Raw genomic sequence first — 17727 nt, forward strand, 5'->3', positions numbered from 1 at the left:
TCTCATTATTGTGTAGGGTTTTGTGGATGACATTACACCAATATATCTACACATATCCTGGGAACTAATATTGAGAAACTCAGCTCCAGATTCTAGGAACAAAGCTGAATGAAGTGGCCATTTCACATTTCTTCAATATTGCAATAGATACTGAAAGCCATAGTAAACACCTTCGAACAGGACTCAGAGTAAAGCTTTACCCTCAAAGACATGTTAAACTTACCTCACCCTTACTACATGAAAATGGTTGTAGCCCTGTAAGGGCAAGAGCCTAAACAATTGAGCACAAATATTCTGATACTAATTCCCTGGGTTTTGAAATATGTTAGGCTAAAATAAAATGATAAGTGTGGTAGTCCTCATGTGCATTTGAGTATTCAGTATAAACTTACTAGACCAACATTTCAAACTTGGCTAGTGCTCAGAATCTAAACCAAACCTCTCCAAGGATCTGATATTGCAATAAACATGTGTCACTAAAAGACCCAAATGTGCTTAAAAGGAAAAGCTCTGTGTTTTTTTTAAGAATGTTACTGTAAATTAAGCCATCAATCAGTTACCAGAGGTGGCTGGAATTTTAGAAAAAGCATCCATTTTAAAAATTAACCCTTTTTTCTCTTTCCCAAATCTACCTGTAACAGATTCCAGCAGTCTTACAATAGTGGGGCTTGGACTTCTGATGGCATTACTGAAAATTCATGCATACAATAACATCAGGAATCAAAGGAAAATGAATTTCTTACCTGATAAGTTTTGTTCCTGTAGTACCACGGATCAGTCCAGACTCCTGGGTTTTGCCCCCCCCCCCCCCCCCAGCAGATGGAGATAGAGCAGTTATCAAAACAAACTCCGCCTATAAATAGGCTGATGCCACCTACAGTCCGGCAGTATTACTCAATGTCAAAGCAGAATGGAAATCTCAAAACCATTATAACTATATACAGTAAAAAACAAACCGGTCCACTGAACCCTCCCAGGACCTGAACCTTGAGAACCAATTGAGGACAAAATTCAGAACTCTGCCAATCTGAAATAAGATAATATATAAGAACCGAGCGGACTCTCCTTTTCTCTCATGTCTGAGATAGGCGGGATTCTGGACTGATCCGTGGTACTACAGGAACGAAAATTATCAGGTAAGAAACTCATTTTCCTTTCTCTGTAAGTACCCGGATCAATCCAGACTCCTGGGATGTATCAGAGCTTCCTTAATTGGGATGGGATCTGGAGAGGCCCGCTCTAAGCACTCCCTCTCCAGATCCTCCCGCAACTGGAACCTGAACATCCAGTCTGTAATGTCTTGCAAACGTATGCAAGGATTTCCACGTAGCCACCCTGCATATCTCCTGCAGTGATACCATCTGACACTCTGCCCAAGATGCTGCTTGCGAACGAGTAGAGTGGGCACGCAGACCTGTAGGAAGGGATCTACCCCAAAGGAGATAGATCGAACTAATAGCCTCTTTTAGCCAACGAGCTATAGAGTTTTGGACACCTGCTGGACTCATTTAGGACCACTCCACAGCACAAAGAGATGGTCAAACACACAAAACTAATTGGTAACCGCTAGGTAATGCAGCAAAGCTCTGCGAACATCAAGCTTCCGCAAGTCACCAGCCAAAGGATCCGAACGGTCTAACTCCATGAAGGCCGGCAGATCAACCGATTGGTTGACATGAAAAGAGGAAACCACTTTTGGCAAGAAAGACGGAACCATCCTTAAAGAAACTCCCGAATCCGAAATCCGCAAAAAGGGTTCCCTACTTGAAAAGTGCCTGGAGTTCCAACACCCTACGAGCCGATGTAATGGCCACCTGAAAAATCACCTTCAAGGTAAGAACTTTTAGAGTCTCTCTCTTCAAGAGCTCAAAAGGTGACGAACAAAGAGCAGTGAGGACTAAATTCAGACTCCATGACGGATAGGGATGCCGAAGTGAAGGACGCAAGTGTTTTGCTCCCTTAAGAAAACGAACTACATCCGGATGTGCGGCTAACGCTACACCCTGAACGGATCCACGCAAACAACCAAGCGTCGCCACTTGCATTCTGAGGGAACTACATGACAAACTATTAGACCGGATTGTAGAAAAAACAGAATATCTGACACTGAAGACTGGGTAGGCATGACCTCTCGGTCCAGACATCAAGTCTCAAAACCTTTCCATACTCTAACATACGTGAGACTGGTAGAAGTCTTACGCGATCAGAGGAGCGTGGCTACTACAGCCAGAGAACAGCCTTTGCGACTTAACCTCTGCCTTTCAAAAGCTATGCCACTAGACAGAAGCGATCTACTTCTTCCAAACAAACGGGCCCTTGATGCAGCAGGTCCGGGAGAACTGGAAACCGCAGCAGGCCTTCCACGGCAAGCTTGAGAAGGTCCACGAACTAGGGACGTCTCGGCCATTCTGGAGCTACCAGGATGAATCTCTATCCGCCTGAGCACTTTGCCGATCAATGGCCAAGGCGGAAAGATGTACAGAAGAACCTCTGTGGGCCAAGGCAGCACTAGGGTATCTACCCTTTCTGCTCCAGTCTCTCTCCGCCGAGCAAAGAACCGTGGAGCTTTGGCATTCTGAAACATCGCCATGAGATCCATGCTGGGCGTGCCCTATGCATCGCAAATGAGTTGAAAAACTGCATCCGTCAATTCCCATTCCCTGGGATCGAGACGGTGATGACTTATAAAGTCTGCCTGCATGCTGTCCATGCCAGCGATGTGAGACGCTGCTATGCTTACCAAGTTTAGTTCTGCCCAGCTGATCAATTGTTGAGCTTCCATCGCCACCGGTTGACTTCTGGTTCCTCCTTAGCGACTGATGTACGCCACCATGGTCGCATCGTCTGAGAGAATTCTGACCGACTTGCCCTGGAGGACAGGATGGAATGCTTGCAATGCCAACCATACCACCCTGGTTTCCAGTCGATTGATCGACCAGAGAGATTAGTTGGGAGACCAAAGTCCTTGTACCGATTTCCCTTGGCATAATTTATTTATTTATTTATTTAAGGTTTTTTTATACCGGCATTCATGAACTCGTTCACATCATGTCGGTTTACAGAAAACAGGGGTGCGAAGAATACAACCAAAAAACATAATAAAACGTGATGAAAAGAAGCAGTTACAATTAACAAGGGCTAATGAACTGGGATTGTAAGAAATAAAGAGAGATAGAGAGGGTTAATTATATACAAATGTACAATGTAAATATGGAGTCCAATATATACAGCTTCTGAGCAGAGAAATTATTGGTGGTGCATGTTAGGTGGAGTTCGGGAAGGCTTGCCTGAAAAGCCATGTCTTTAGCCTTTTCCTAAAGGTTAGGAGGCATGGTTCGTTTCTGAGATCTGGAGGGATGGAGTTCCATAACGGTGGTCCTGCTGTGGAAAGGGCTCGGTCTCTTAAGGTGCTGTGCTTAGTGGTTTTCGTGGGTGGAACAATGAGGCATCCTCTGTAGGCTTCCCTGGTTGGTCTTGTGGATTTGTGTAAACAGGGCGGAATTTGTAGGTCGATTATGGTATGTTGGTGAATGATTTTGTATATCAAGGTGATGGATTTATAAATGACTCTGAAATGGATTGGTAACCAGTGGAGGTCTTGTAGAACTGGGGAGATGTGGTCTCTTCTCCTAGTGTTAGTCAGTAGACGGGCTGCTGCGTTTTGAACCATTTGGAGTGGTTTTGTGTATGAGGAGGGGAGGCCAAGTAGAATAGAGCTGCAGTAGTCCAGTTTAGAGAAAATGAGGGCTTGGAGGATGGTTCTGAAGTCTTTGGCATGGAATAGTGGTCTTATCCTTTTTAAGACTTGCAGTTTAAAGAAGCAGTCTTTGGTGGTTTTATTGATGTGGGCTTTGAAGTTCAGTTTATTGTCGATTAGCACACCTAGATCTCTCACATGAGTGGTTTGTAGGTTGGTTGGGAGACAGGCTGTGAGATTGTTGTCAGGAGTTATGAGTAAAACTTCAGTTTTGGCAGAGTTTAGTACCAGGTTTAGGCTGTTGAGGAGGCTTTTGATTTCTTGGTGACAGGATTCCCAGTATTCGAGGGTTTTTGAGTATGTTTCTTTGATGGGTATCAGGATCTGAATGTCGTCTGCATAGAGAAAGTGTATTAAATTGAGGTTGGTAAGAAGTCGGCAGAGTGGTAGAAGGTAAATATTAAAGAGTGTGGGGGATAAAGAGGAACCTTGTGGGACTCCGATGGTCGAGTCTTGGCGTGATGATTCTTTATTATGGATTTTTTACCTTGTAGCCTCTGTTGGTTAGAAACGATTTGAACCAGGAGAGCGCTAAACCAGAGATACCTATCGCAGCTAGCTGGTTGATGAGGATAGCGTGATTTACGGTATCGAAAGCTGCTGAAAGGTCCAGAAGGATCAATAGAAAGGATTGTCCTTTGTCTGTACCTAAGATGAGGAGGTCTGTAAGGGAGGTAAGTAGGGATTCAGTGCCCCGATTTTTGCGGAATCCATGTTGGGAGGCGGATAGAATTTTGTTGTCTTCAATGAAGTCCGATAGTTGGGTGTTCACAAGCCTTTCCATAATCTTAGCTATGATAGGAAGATTAGCTATTGGACGGTAGTTGTTGGGGTCTTTTAGGTCCAGGTTGGGTTTTTTTAAAAGTGGTTTGAGTGAGGCTTGTTTGAGGTCTTCTGGGAAGGAACCTTGGGAAAGCGAGCAGTTGATGATGTCCGCTAATGTTTTGGAGATGGTGTCTGGTATTGAGAGGAGAAGTTTTGTGGGTATATGGTCTGCCGGGTGCGAAGATGGTTTCATTCTACTAAGCATGGTTTGGATTTCGGAGGAAGAAGTAAGTTCAAACATTTCTAGATGAATGTTTTTGATGTGAGGCATTAGAGCTGGTGTTGGGGGGGGCGATATTGGAGGGAAGTTGAGTAAGAAGATTCGTGATTTTGTTTTGAAAGAAGAGAGCGAGTTCATCTGCTTTGGCTTGAGCTTGATTACTAGGGCATTCTGGTGAGGGTATTTGAGTGAGGGAGGAAACATAGTTGAATAGAGCTTTCGCGTCAAAGACTAAGTTGTGAATTTTGGAGGCGAAAAAGTCTCTTTTTGATTTGGAGGTGCAGGCCTTGTATTGTTGTAGCGTGAGTTTGTAGGCTGAGAGTGTGCTAGCACTAGGGTTTTTCCGCCAGTTAGATTCCTTTTGTCTTAGATATTGTTTTAGCCTTCTGAGATCGTCGGTGAACCATGGTTGTTTTTTGGAGGCGTCTGGGTGGGATTTTTTTGTTGTTAGAGGGCAGAGCTTGTTGGCTATGTATTCTGTGATAGTATTCCAGGATTGTAAGGCAGTATTGGGATCGGTGAGAACTATAGCAGGAAGGTGTTTGGTTAGCTGATTGGTGAGGTCGTCGGGGTGGCAAGATTTTCTGTAGTTAAAGGAGGGAGTAGTTGTATGAGGGGCAATAGATTTTTCCAGTGAGAATGAGGTAGAAATCAGGGAGTGATCCGACCAGGGTACCTTCATATTTTTTGGTGGGGAAGACGATTTTATGCCTTTGTTGATAAAGATCAGGTCCAACGTATGTCCTGCTTTATGTGTCGGGTTTTTGACTATTTGGGTGAAGCCCATTGCTGAGAATGCTAGTAGTAGATTTTGGCAGCTGGGGGAGGGATCAGGGTTATCCATGTGTAGATTGAAATCTCCTAATATTATTGCTGGTGTGTCCAGGTTGAGGAGTGTTGTGGTTATTTCTATGATGGGTGAGATGTCAGATTCTAAGAGTCCTGCTGGGGCATAGATGAGAAGGATTTGTAGTTGGAGTGATGTGAAGAAGCCAATTTCAAGTTTAGTATCGGAGTGGACTGGATGGTGTGAGAATCTGAGGTCTTTTTTTGTTGCAAGGAGGATTCCCCCTCCCTTCTTTTTCAGTCTAGGAAGGGAGAAGATGTCGTAGGTTAGCGTCGGTAGTTGGTTTATTATTGCAGTATCTGTAGGTTTCAGCCAGGTTTCTGTTATTGCGCAAATATCTGGCTTAGCGTCGGTGAGGTAGTCATTGAGGATTAGTGATTTTTTAGTTATAGATTGCGCATTGAATAGCGTTAGTGTGAATAGGGTGAGGCCTAGTAGTTGGGTTATCGGAGCTATTAGGATTGGGGTGAGTGATTTTAGGTTGCGAAGGTGTACTTGTCTAGTTAGATTTCTTTTCTGTAAGAAACTGTGATGTATGATTGGGATTGAGAATGTTGGATACATTTTAGAGGATTGTTCCATTTTGATTGTGGTGTTGTTATAGATGAAGCTGTATTCGTCTGAGTGGAGTTGTTGAGTGGATGTCGGGTTCCAGGAGTTAGTATAAGAGTGATTGCTGGCGTTTGGAGTGAGGAGAATTCGGCGTTTTAATGAAGGCACATGTGAAGCCGTTTGACTCTGGATGTGTGGTCCTGCTTTGGTTGTTTGAGATTGAGCGTTAGAGGTATTGGTGAGGAATGTCGCTGGCTGACTTGGATGTTGTCTACAGCCCTGGTTCTAGCATGCATGGAGGTCTTGTTGGTTTTTAGAGGAACTCCATCCGTCTTCCAATTAGGGTATATGGAGGTAGTATAGGGTGTGCTCAAGGGCTCTCAGGGTCTGCACGAAGGGGCACACAAAGGGGCCAGCCCCTTTGTCGTGCTCCTTCGGCGTGCGACGCAGGCACGCGGCGCCTGGTGAGCTGTAGATTTAAAGGTCCCTCTCGCGGCTTCCGATTGGTCCGCCTGGGTTGTGGGCGGGCTGGACGGCCGAGCGGAGGGGCGGCGTGTAGGAGGAGCGGCGTCGGAGGTGCTCCCGAGGACTTGCCGCGTGGTCTGGGTCCGGGCTCGCCGAGGGTGAGGAAAATTCAAGGCCTTACCCCGGCGGGTCTAGGCGCCGACCGCGCAGGCCTCCCTTCTGGCTCGGGCTTGCTGACGCTGCAGGGACGCTGAAGAGGATCGGCGCCGGGTGAGCTGTAGATTTAAAGGTCCCTCTCGCGGCTTCCGATTGGTCCGCCTGGGTTGTGGGCGGGCTGGACGGCCGAGCGGAGGGGCGGCGTGTAGGAGGAGCGGCGTCGGAGGTGCTCCCGAGGACTTGCCGCGTGGTCTGGGTCCGGGCTCGCCGAGGGTGAGGGAAATTCAAGGCCTTACCCCGGCGGGTCTAGGCGCCGACCGCGCAGGCCTCCCTTCTGGCTCGGGCTTGCTGACGCTGCAGGGACGCTGAAGAGGATCGGCGCCGGGTGAGCTGTAGATTTAAAGGTCCCTCTCGCGGCTTCCGATTGGTCGCCTGGGTTGTGGGCGGGCTGGACGGCCGAGCGGAGGGGCGGCGTGTAGGAGGAGCGGCGTCGGAGGTGCTCCCGAGGACTTGCCGCGTGGTCTGGGTCCGGGCTCTCCGAGGGTGAGGGAAATTCAAGGCCTCTCCTCACTCCCCAGCCAGAGAAACTGGCATCGGTGGTGACCATTGTCTAGTCGGGCACTTCCAGGGGAACTCTTCGGACTAAATTGTCCGTCACCAACCACCAGTCGAGATTGGATCGCACTGCCTCCGTAAGCGGCAAAGGTAGATGAAAAAGCTCAGAGACTGGGTTCCATTGGGAAAGCAAGGCAAACTGTAAAAGCCTCATATGAGCAAAGGCCCAGGGTACAAGTTCTAATGTTGAAGTCATCGACCCGAGAACCTGTAAATAATCTCTGACTCTGGGTGGATGCTTGAACATTAAACCTCTTACTTGGACTTGCAGCTTGGAGATACGTTCTGTGGTAAGAAAAACTCTGCCCTGCTGAGTGTCGAATAGAGCACCCAAATACTCCAACGACTGAGTGGGCTCCAGTCGGCTCTTGGTGAAATTGACCACCCAGCCCAGCGATTGCAGGAGCTGAAGTACTCTTTGAATTGCCTCCTGAGCAAACGCTTTCGATTTTGCACGAATCTTCCAATCGTCCAAGTAAGGATGCACCAGCAACCTTTCCCTGCGGAGATGGGCTGCCGCCGCCAACACCACCATCACCTTGGTGAATGTCCTGGGTGCTGTGGCTAGACTGAAGGGCAGAGCCTGAAACTGAAAATGCTGATCCAGTACCGAAAATTGAAGAAACAACCTCTGTTGTTCTGACCGAATGCCTATATGAAGATCTGCTTCCGTGAGGTCTAAGGATGCTAGAAACTCTCCCTTGTGCACTGAGGCAATGACTGACCAGAGCGTCTCCATGTGAAACCGGGGGACCCGGAGACATCTATTTACTTTTTTTTTTTTTTTTTTTTTTTTTTAAGATCCCGAATGAGCCGAAAGGATCCCTCTTTTTTTGGCACTATGAAGTAAACGGAGTAACGGCCTTTCCTTCTTGCCTCTGGAAGCACTGAGACGATGGTCCCTAGTTGCAGAAGTCATTGCAAAGTGTCCTGCACTGCTCTTCGCTTGGTTTCGTAACCGCAGGGAGAAATTACAAATCTTATTCTCCCCCAGAGATTGGATCATATCTTCCAGGTCTTTACCGAAAAGTAGTTAATCTTTGAAGGGCAAGGACCCTAGCTGTGACTTGGGGGAGACCCACCAACCAGTTTCTCAAAAGAGGAGCCTACGAGCTGAGACAGCTGAAACCATGGATCTGGCCGATGTGTACAGTAGATCATGTAGTGCATCTGCGTTGTATGCCACCAAAGCTTTCAGATGACCTGCCTGGGCCGCCTCTTCATCCGTTAAGGCGGCGTTAGCTTGCAACTGCTGAATCCAGTGGAGACCCGCTCATAAGGCGAAATTGCTGCAAATAACCACATGCACTCCCAGTGCTGAAACCTCAAAAATCCTTTTAAGTTGCACCTCCAAATTCCTGTCTTGCAGGTCCTTGAGTGCTGTACCTCCAGTAACCGGGATTGTGGTCTTCTTGGTAACAGTGCACACTACCGCATCTACCTTGGGTACTCAAAGTAGCTCTAAAGCATCCTCTGGCAGAGGATATAGCTTGTCCATGGCTTTACACACTTTCAATCCCAGGTCCGGGGTATCCCATTCCCGGAAGAGCAAATCTGTAGCTGAGAAATTAAATGGAAAAGAAGAAGCAGGGCCTCTCAAACCCAGCAACACCGGATCCATAGCACCCAGTTTAGATTCCTCAGGAGGACCTTCATTGCCCAGTTCAGCTAAAATAGAAGGAATTTCGGGACCCAAATCCTCCTTTCTAAAAAGGCGCACCACCTTAGGGTCATCCCCTCTGCAGCATGCGCCCCACGCATTGTGCCTTGGTGCTGTAAATCAGGGTCTACATCCACCCCCTGTGGGGACTTGGGCAGTAGGTCTAGGTCATCTGGATCATAATCCTGACTAGGAGTATCCGTAGTAATCTGGGGAACCCCTGACTGACAGGGATGCTTAGGCTGAGCAGGCTCCGCACCTCCCTTAGAAGTAGACCTTTTCTAAGCAGAGGGCTTAGATCCTTGAGAAAACGACCTTTTTACCAGATTGCAGCTTCCCTAACTTCCTCTCCTTGTAAGCTTTATGAAGCAATAACACAAATTGTGACAAAAAAGAGGAAGAGGAGGAGTCAGAGGCCCCCTCGAGGCTATCCTCCATTGCAGGGGAATTAGGCTGTAAAGGTTCCCTGTCCCTTGGAAAATCTTGCTGGGGAGAAAGAGGAGGAGGTAAAACCCCCTCCCCCAGCGCTGCACTAGACACAACCCTGAATGACTGGAAAATGGTCCCCCGTTCCCATGCTGAACAGGAACTGATCAGCCTCAGCGTGAATTGCAGCAGACGTCCCAACTGGGACTGGGGCAGACTGATTTAACTAATTTTGCCATTTTAATTTTTTTTTTTTGGTTCCCGACAGACCCTCCCCACCCCCCCGGGATGCAAGCCGAGCAAAGGCCCTCCCTGGAGAGCCGCGCGCGGACCGATCCGCACATGTGGCAAACGGACGAACGCGGCATCGAGTCGTGACAGGAAAATAAAGACAAAATAAATTAAAAGAAAATTCAATGAATAAACAACAAAACGAAAGGCAAATACCACGCTGCGACAGGGAGTGAAGGAGAGAGAGCGGTGCGGGAGAAAACGAAAGCAAAACATTTTTTAAATTATAAAACTTGCCCGGCAGTGGTCCAATGTGCTGATCCCCCTCGGGTGGAGTGAGCTGTATAGCACCCAGCTGCTGAGAAGATAAGTAGGGCCCTCGACCCTGTGAAGCAGCTGCCTCAGACCAGCATGGGATGGCTCTCTCAGAACCTAACAACAACCTGGGAGGCTAACGACCACTGTACTGCCACAAGCTCCTTTCTTTTATATTCTTTTTAAATAAAGCTGAAATAATCCAGAAACAAAAGACAAAAAAGTCCCCTAAACTAACTAAACACAAGATAATCAACTTAAGTACACAGCCCAGACTGTAGGTTTGGCACCTCTCCCATCTGCTGGAGACAGAAGAATACTGCCGGACTGTAGGTGGCATCAGCCTATTTATAGGCAGAGTTTGTTTTGATAACTGCGTTGTCTCCATCTGCTAGAGGAGGGGCAAATCCCAGGAGTCTGGACTGATCTGGGTACGTACAGGGAACTTCCCATTACCACAACACATTATAAACATAAAAATGAAGGCTTTGTTTTTAAAACAGAATATCAAAAATCCCCCATGACAACTGATTGCTATGTTCATTTATATTAATATTCTTAAAATTCAGCCCAGACCAAAGGCACTGTGGTAGTGCTATACAGGAGACCCATGCTCAACAACAAAGTCTAAATGAATGAGACCCAATCAAGCAGAAATCAAGAATTCAACATACAATAAATATTCCGCTAGTAGTATAAGGCTCTTTTCGCGTCTTTATGAAAAAGTATATAGTGACCATCATATAGTATCTCTTTGTGTGGATGGCTTGTGGAAAAACCTTGGGAGAGCGACTTATAGGGAAAAAAGCCTTTAAAACACAGAGACTAGTTTTTTTTTTTTTTTTTAATTGATGATTTTATTGAAAGTGTACAAAGATAATAGAACAATGCCATGTACAAACTGAATCGTAACAATAAAAGTATGTTGTCGAAAACAATGCATTGTCCATCATTGAAACAATTATGCAACACAATTTTCTTCAATACCCGAATCTACCCCCCTCATGCCCCTCCCCCCCCCGATACCCTGCAATGATAAACCGTGTTGGAAGTTTCCCTGAACCCAATAGAATAGAAATGCTGTTTGCAAAATTTAAAGCATTGGTGAGCTCTGTCGAGCTTGCCATTCTTTATACGGCTGCCATATCTTCCTAGAGGAAGCCACCTCACTCTCTTGAAAGGTGCTCACACTTTCATGCAAGAGACTGAGTGTATGCAACCTGGCGTGGATTTTCCCAATAGACAGGGGACCATGTATCTTCCATTCCAATGCAATCTGGCACTTTGCAGCCGAGATGATATAAGTAACTAGTTTCCCCTGGACTACTGGCACATCATAAGGTAGATTCAATAAGACTTGCTCCGGCGTGGGTACTATCACTGTCTCCAGTACCTCTCTAATGAGTTGAGCTACATCTGCCCAAAATTGTACTAAATAGGGACAGGTCCACCACATGTGGTAGAACGTGCCATCTTCCCCACACCCCTTCCAGCACCGAGCATCATAATCTGATCTAAACTTATGTATCTTTACTGGGGAGCAATACCAGCGTAGTAGAATCTTATATCGATTTTCAACTAGCTGAGAATAGGGTGGGCCCTTTTTCGTACAAGAAAAAATCTGATCCCATGTCTCATCGGTTAGGGAGCGTGCTAAATCCCTCTCCCAAGCTTGCATATAGGCGGGTTTGTTCTTGGGGTCTTTATTGAGATAGTTATAAACCTGTGATATAGCCTTCCTTAATGTGTCCGCTTGATCGCACCATTATTCAAATTGCATCTTACCCAGTGCCAAATCTCCTCCCACCTTCTCTGTTTGGAAGAAGTGCCGTATTTGTAAATATGGGTATACATCTGCTGGCGGTAAACTATATGTGGTCTGCAAAGAGGGGAATGGGATGAGCCCCTTGAGTCCCCACAGCTTACCAAAGTCTCGAATACCTTTTGTATACCAGCTGTTAAACGTTTTGGAAACCATACCCATGGGAAACCGAGTATTCGTCCGAAAGTTGGAGCTATAGTAATACCTTCTGTCCCCTACCAACTGCTTTTTCCACTTCTCCCAAACCAATAGTGTATTAAGAGTCGGTGTGGTAATATGTTTCAAAGGTGGGCGTGTGTGTTTGGGCTGCCAAATCAAGGATTCAAGCGGGGTTGTGCTAGATAGTGTTTGTTCAATTACAGCCCATTGTTTCTGTTCCCCTTTTCTATGCCAAAGATGGCCCTTATCTGAGACGCCACCAGGTACCATTTCAAATTAGGGACTCCTAACCCTCCTCGAAGCCTAGGTCTATACATGACTTGTTTTGATATTCGCGGAGGTCTTCTTTTCCATATGTACGAAAATATGCGCTTCTGCCAGCTATTCATCATAGCATCTGGAATGGGTATTGGGAGCGCCTGGAACAGATAACCAATCCGGGGAAGAATATTCATTTTAACAGATACAATCCTCCCCATCCAGGAAAGGTATAATTCAGACCATCGATCTAAGTCATAAAAGATTTTACAGATGAGGGGTGGATAATTGAGCTGTAAGAGCTCTGCCGGATCTTTACTAATGTAAACTCCCAAATATTTTATTTTGGTGGATGCCCACCTGAACTGAAATTTCTGCTGAAGCTCCAGAAGCTCAGAACCCGGCAATGTAATATTTAAAATCTCGGACTTGTCTACATTAAGCTTAAATCCCGAGACCTCCCCAAAGGTGTGCAGTGCTGCTAGAGCCCCCTGCAATGATGTGGATGGGTCAGTCAGGGTAAACAAAATGTCATCCGCAAACATAGACATCTTGTATGACCCATCTTCCACCTCTACCCCCCTTATCAACGGACTGTTTCTCACAGTGATGGCCAACGGTTCGAGAAATAACACAAATAGTAGTGGTGACAGTGGGCACCCCTGCCTCGTTCCCCTCTGAATATTAAAGGCATCTGAATATATTCCATTGACTTTCACTCTGGCTGTGGGATTTGTATATAGTTGTGTCAACCAGGTTAAGAATTTATCACCAAAATTCATAGCCTTCAGCGTATGAAACAGAAACTGCCAGTGCACCATGTCGAAGGCCTTCTCTGCATCCACAGATAACAAGACCATCGACAACGGTTTTTTCCTGGCCCACCATATTAAATCCACTATTTTACGGATATTGTCCACTGCCATTCTGCCAGGTATGAACCCCGCTTGATCTGTGTGAACCAGCTTCCCCATGACGCTATTCATCCGATTTGCCATTATTTTAGCAAGTATTTTGAGGTCAAGATTGAGGAGAGATATGGGTCTATAAGACCAACATTGAGAGGGGTCTCGCCCCGGTTTCCCCAAGATTGTAATCCCCGCTTCATTAGAGCCTGTTCTCAATTGTTCACCCTCCCTCAAAGAATTAAAGAGCTCCTGGATGGGTGGCGTTAAGGAGTCCGAGAAAGTTTTATAAAAATGCGGCGTATAGCCATCCAACCCTGGGGCCTTGTTAGTCTTGAGGTCTTTAATTGCCCACTGTATTTCTAATGGTGAGATCTCTTGGTCTAACCGATTTCTTTCCTCGAGCGTTAAGGCGGGCAGGGATATATTCCCGAGATAACTCTGGATCTGGACAGAATCTATATGCTTGTTAGCAGCATAGAGGGTACCATAAAATTCCTGGAATCTCTGGCGGATGTCTGGGGGGGGGGGGGGGGGGGAAGTAAGCAATGCACCTCCTGTTGTCCTGATCCCCAGAATTTGATTCTGCGTTTGCCTACGTCTTAAAAATCTAACTGGTAATTTCCCTGAGCGATTACCCCAGGCATACATTTCTAAATTCAACATTCGAAGTTTGTCAGTCAGCTCCACGGAGGTAAGCATTTTCAATTCCTCCCTGGCCTGTTGCAGGAGTGAATAAGCGGTACTCGATAGCGTGCGTTTATGCTCTAGTGCCAGAGTCTCTATTTTCTCAAGTATCCGTCTTTGGTCCGCCAGTTTGGAACGTTTCAAATACGCCCCCCGGGAAATAAATTTACCTCTCAATACTGCCTTAAGGCAGTCCCAAATCAAAGTGGGTGCCCCCTTGTTAAGAGTGATATATTCTTGAATGTCGTCTTTTATCTGTAGGCGAAACAACTCGTCCCGCAATAAAGTGTCATTGAGTTTCCAAGATTTGAAACCTGTATTATCTTGCTTAAAGCGTATGGTTAAGGTTATGGAAGCATGATCTGACCAAGTGATATTCTGTACATCTGCATCCCCAATTCTACCTATGAGTGTTTGATCAATCAGAAAGAAATCTATGCGAGAATAAGTCCTGTGGGGAGCCGAAAAAAAGGTATAGTTTCTCCCCATTGGATTCTGTTGTCTCCATGGATCCATCAAATTCCAATGATCCATGAAAGATTTTAACCTTTTCCTGTGGGGGCGGGAGCCCTCTAATGCACCCTTGGAATTGTCTACTCGGGGGTCAAGAGTCATGTTGAAGTCTCCCACTACTACTGTCATACCCTCTCCTTCTTTGTCTAATAGCTTATCGAGCTGGGAGTAAAAATCCTTCTGATTATTATTAGGAGCATATATATTCAAGAGTGTGTAAGTGGACCCTTGGTGCTCAAAACAGACTAGCACATAGCGCCCATTAATATCCTCTACATGTTTGTGAATAATATAATCCTCACCTTGACAAAATAATACACAGACTCCCGCATATTTAGACGCCGGCCTAGCTGCTGAGAAAAACTTATATGCGAACCCAGCCCAGTTAAGCAAATGCTCGTGCCTTTTATTAAGGTGAGTCTCTTGCAGGCATATGATCTGTGCTCTCAGTGCCTGGATATGTTGGTGCAAAAGGTGCCGTTTACTAGGAGTATGGAGCCCCTTAACATTAAGGGAAAAAAGATGCAGTGCCATCATACTGGAACTGGACACGGCGTGGGTGGTAAGTGCAGGGCAGCTAAAACAGTAATCTCACCTGTAACCAAAATATCCACCCATTCCCGAAGCCCATACAACTGGAGTTTTCTAACCCCACGCACCATTGTACTGTTAACATAAGGAACTTCCAACCTGTCCTTCAGCAGCCATTCTTTCACCCCATCCCTCCCCCTCCCCCCTTCCCCTCCCTGGTGTGTGCACAATAACCACATGGCGCTTCTGCGTAGGCAGATGAAACTAGTGAAGTCCCTGTGGCAGTGCTCCCACGCCCTCATACCAGCCTACAATTCTATTATGTGAATCGATCATTATACTATAAACAAGACCTATGTAAAATTTGAACTTTTCAACATTTCAAACATGAACCTGTCCCATACCGTTCAACTATTAAAGGAGGCAACCTTCGAGCTATTTTAGTGCTCTAGCCCCCCAACAGTGATCATCCTCCGAGGCATTACCCAAATGTCCGGATTAAATCTATTTCTTCAAGTTCCACTCTGCTTCTCTCCAGCTCCTAGTTTCTGTCCGCTGGCATTCCGTCGCAGCCGCCGTCCGCCATTGTCTACCCTCTGCCATCTCCTCACCTCCGGCCTCTCGCGCTGTGTCGGTGCCGCGGGAACTTTAACCTGAAAGCCGTTGGATGTTAAGATGGCTGCCGCTTCGGTTACGCTGGTGGCTTTAGTTGTAGCTCCTTGAATTGTGACCGCTATGCCCGTCGGAAACAGCCATCGATACCGGATTTTCTCCCTTCTGAGCACTGAAGTCACCGGTTGGTATTCCTGTCTCCTTTTAAGCGTAATAGAGGAAATGCCTGAAAACACCGCTATTTGGTGTGTTTCCCACAGCCAAGACTGTTGTTTACGCGCTACTGCCAGGATCCTTTCCTTTATGGGGAACCGGAGAAAACAAGCTATGATGTCCCTTGGTTGATTGTTTGCCAGTGGACCAAGCGTACGGTGAGCTCGTTTTATCTCGATATCGGGAGGAGAGGGCATCAGAGTTTCCCCCGCTGTCTCCTGTGAGAGGAAAAACTGGCATAGGGAGCGTACCACCACCTCACAGTCCATATAGGGTGCAATTTCTGGGATGCCCCAGAATCGCAGGTTACACCAGCGATTCCGATTTTCCAAGTCTTCCAATTTCGCGGCCATTTCAGTGTATCTGTGGCTATGGGCCTCCTCCTGTTCCTGCAGCCCAACCAACCGCATTTCCTGGCTCTCCAAACGGATGTCACACTCATCTACGCGGCGGCCTATATCCGCCATGTCCTCTCTTAATTCTGCCATTTTGTCCATCATCTCCCGTTTGTTGTTTTTCATGTCTTGCCGTAAATCCTGGAACCATCGGCGGAATTCATCCCGGGTAGGTATGGTAGTGTCACGCTGAGTTCGCTCCGCCTCAGAATCATCGCTCTCCGCCATTGTAGTAAGGTTCGCTTCGGCGCCGGCAGTGTCTTCGGGAGGCCCCTCACCGTCTTTCCCCTTCGCATAGGAAAATTGCCGCAAATCCGGTCCCTTACGTTTAGATGCCATATCCAGTATGTTGAATGGTATCTATATTGGTATAGGAGCGCTTTTTGAAGCGGATGGTGATCGATTCTCGTCAATGATAGCTTTAGGCAGTATGGAGCAACAGGATCAAGCTGCCATTCAGGCTCGTGACGTCACCGTCTCCCTCAACACAGAGACTAGTTTAATCATCGGTCACTTATACTGTCCATATATTCTTTTAGCTAAAGCTGATATTTTCTTAGCTGAAGCTGTAAATATCCAGGTAGGGCACAAGGATTAATGAGATAATGTGCACTTATCTCTAAGATCTGGCAGTTGTCAAATGGTCCTGAAGACTATCCTCCAACACTGCAGGGTTTCGGAGTTTACGACTCCTTCTTCAGGGAGCTTCAGGGACGTAGTGCTGCCAAAGAGTAAAGGTTATTCTGGTATAAGCAGCTCGCTTGTCATTGAAGGTATTAGAGGTGGTCAACTATATATGCTGCTCTCGGAGAAAATTTTTATTCTGCCGAGATGCGGGCTGTGTCAATTGAATTCCTCTTGTTTGCGGCTGATGGCGGTTTCATAAATATATATATATATATATATATATATGCGAGTGTGTAAAAATAGAAGAGAGACACAAAATGCACGTTTACAAAGAGTCAGCCGCGAACAAGAGGAATTCAATTGACACAGCCCGCATCTCGGCAGAATAAAAATTTTCTCCGAGACCAACATATATAGCTGACCACCTCAGATACCTTCAATGACAAGCAAGCTGCTTATACCAGAATAACCTTTACTCTTTGGCAGCACTACATCCCTGAAGCTCCCTGAAGGAGTCGTAAACTCCGAAACCCTGCAGTGTTGGAGGATAGTCTTCAGGACCATTTGACAACTGCCAGATCTTAGAGATAAGTGCACATTATCTCATTAATCCTTGTGCCCTACCTGGATATTTACAGATTCAGCTAAGAAAATATCAGCTTTAGCTAAAAGAATATATGGACTTAGTATAAGTGACCGATGATTAAACTAGTCTCTGTGTTTTAAAGGCTTTTTTCCCTATAAGTCGCTCTCCCAAGGCTTTTCCACAAGCCATCCACACAAAGAGACACTATATGATGGTCACTATATACTTTCATAAAGATGCAATAAGAGCCTTATACTACTAGCGGAATATTTATTGTATGTTGCAACAATGAAGTCTAGCATTTGCTGTCAAGTCCTGCTAAGGCTGGAAATGCTGTAGACACAACATTC

General features: G+C 46.2%; 1 protein-coding gene across 1 annotated transcript in view; it reads right to left on the reverse strand.

Moving 5' to 3' along the window:
* Nucleotides 1–17727, reverse strand: part of PHF6 (PHD finger protein 6) — a 187216-nt gene that overhangs the window by 86086 nt on the left and 83403 nt on the right.

This window comes from Rhinatrema bivittatum, chromosome 6 (assembly GCF_901001135.1).
Source record: "Rhinatrema bivittatum chromosome 6, aRhiBiv1.1, whole genome shotgun sequence".
Lineage (NCBI taxonomy): Eukaryota > Metazoa > Chordata > Amphibia > Gymnophiona > Rhinatrematidae > Rhinatrema > Rhinatrema bivittatum.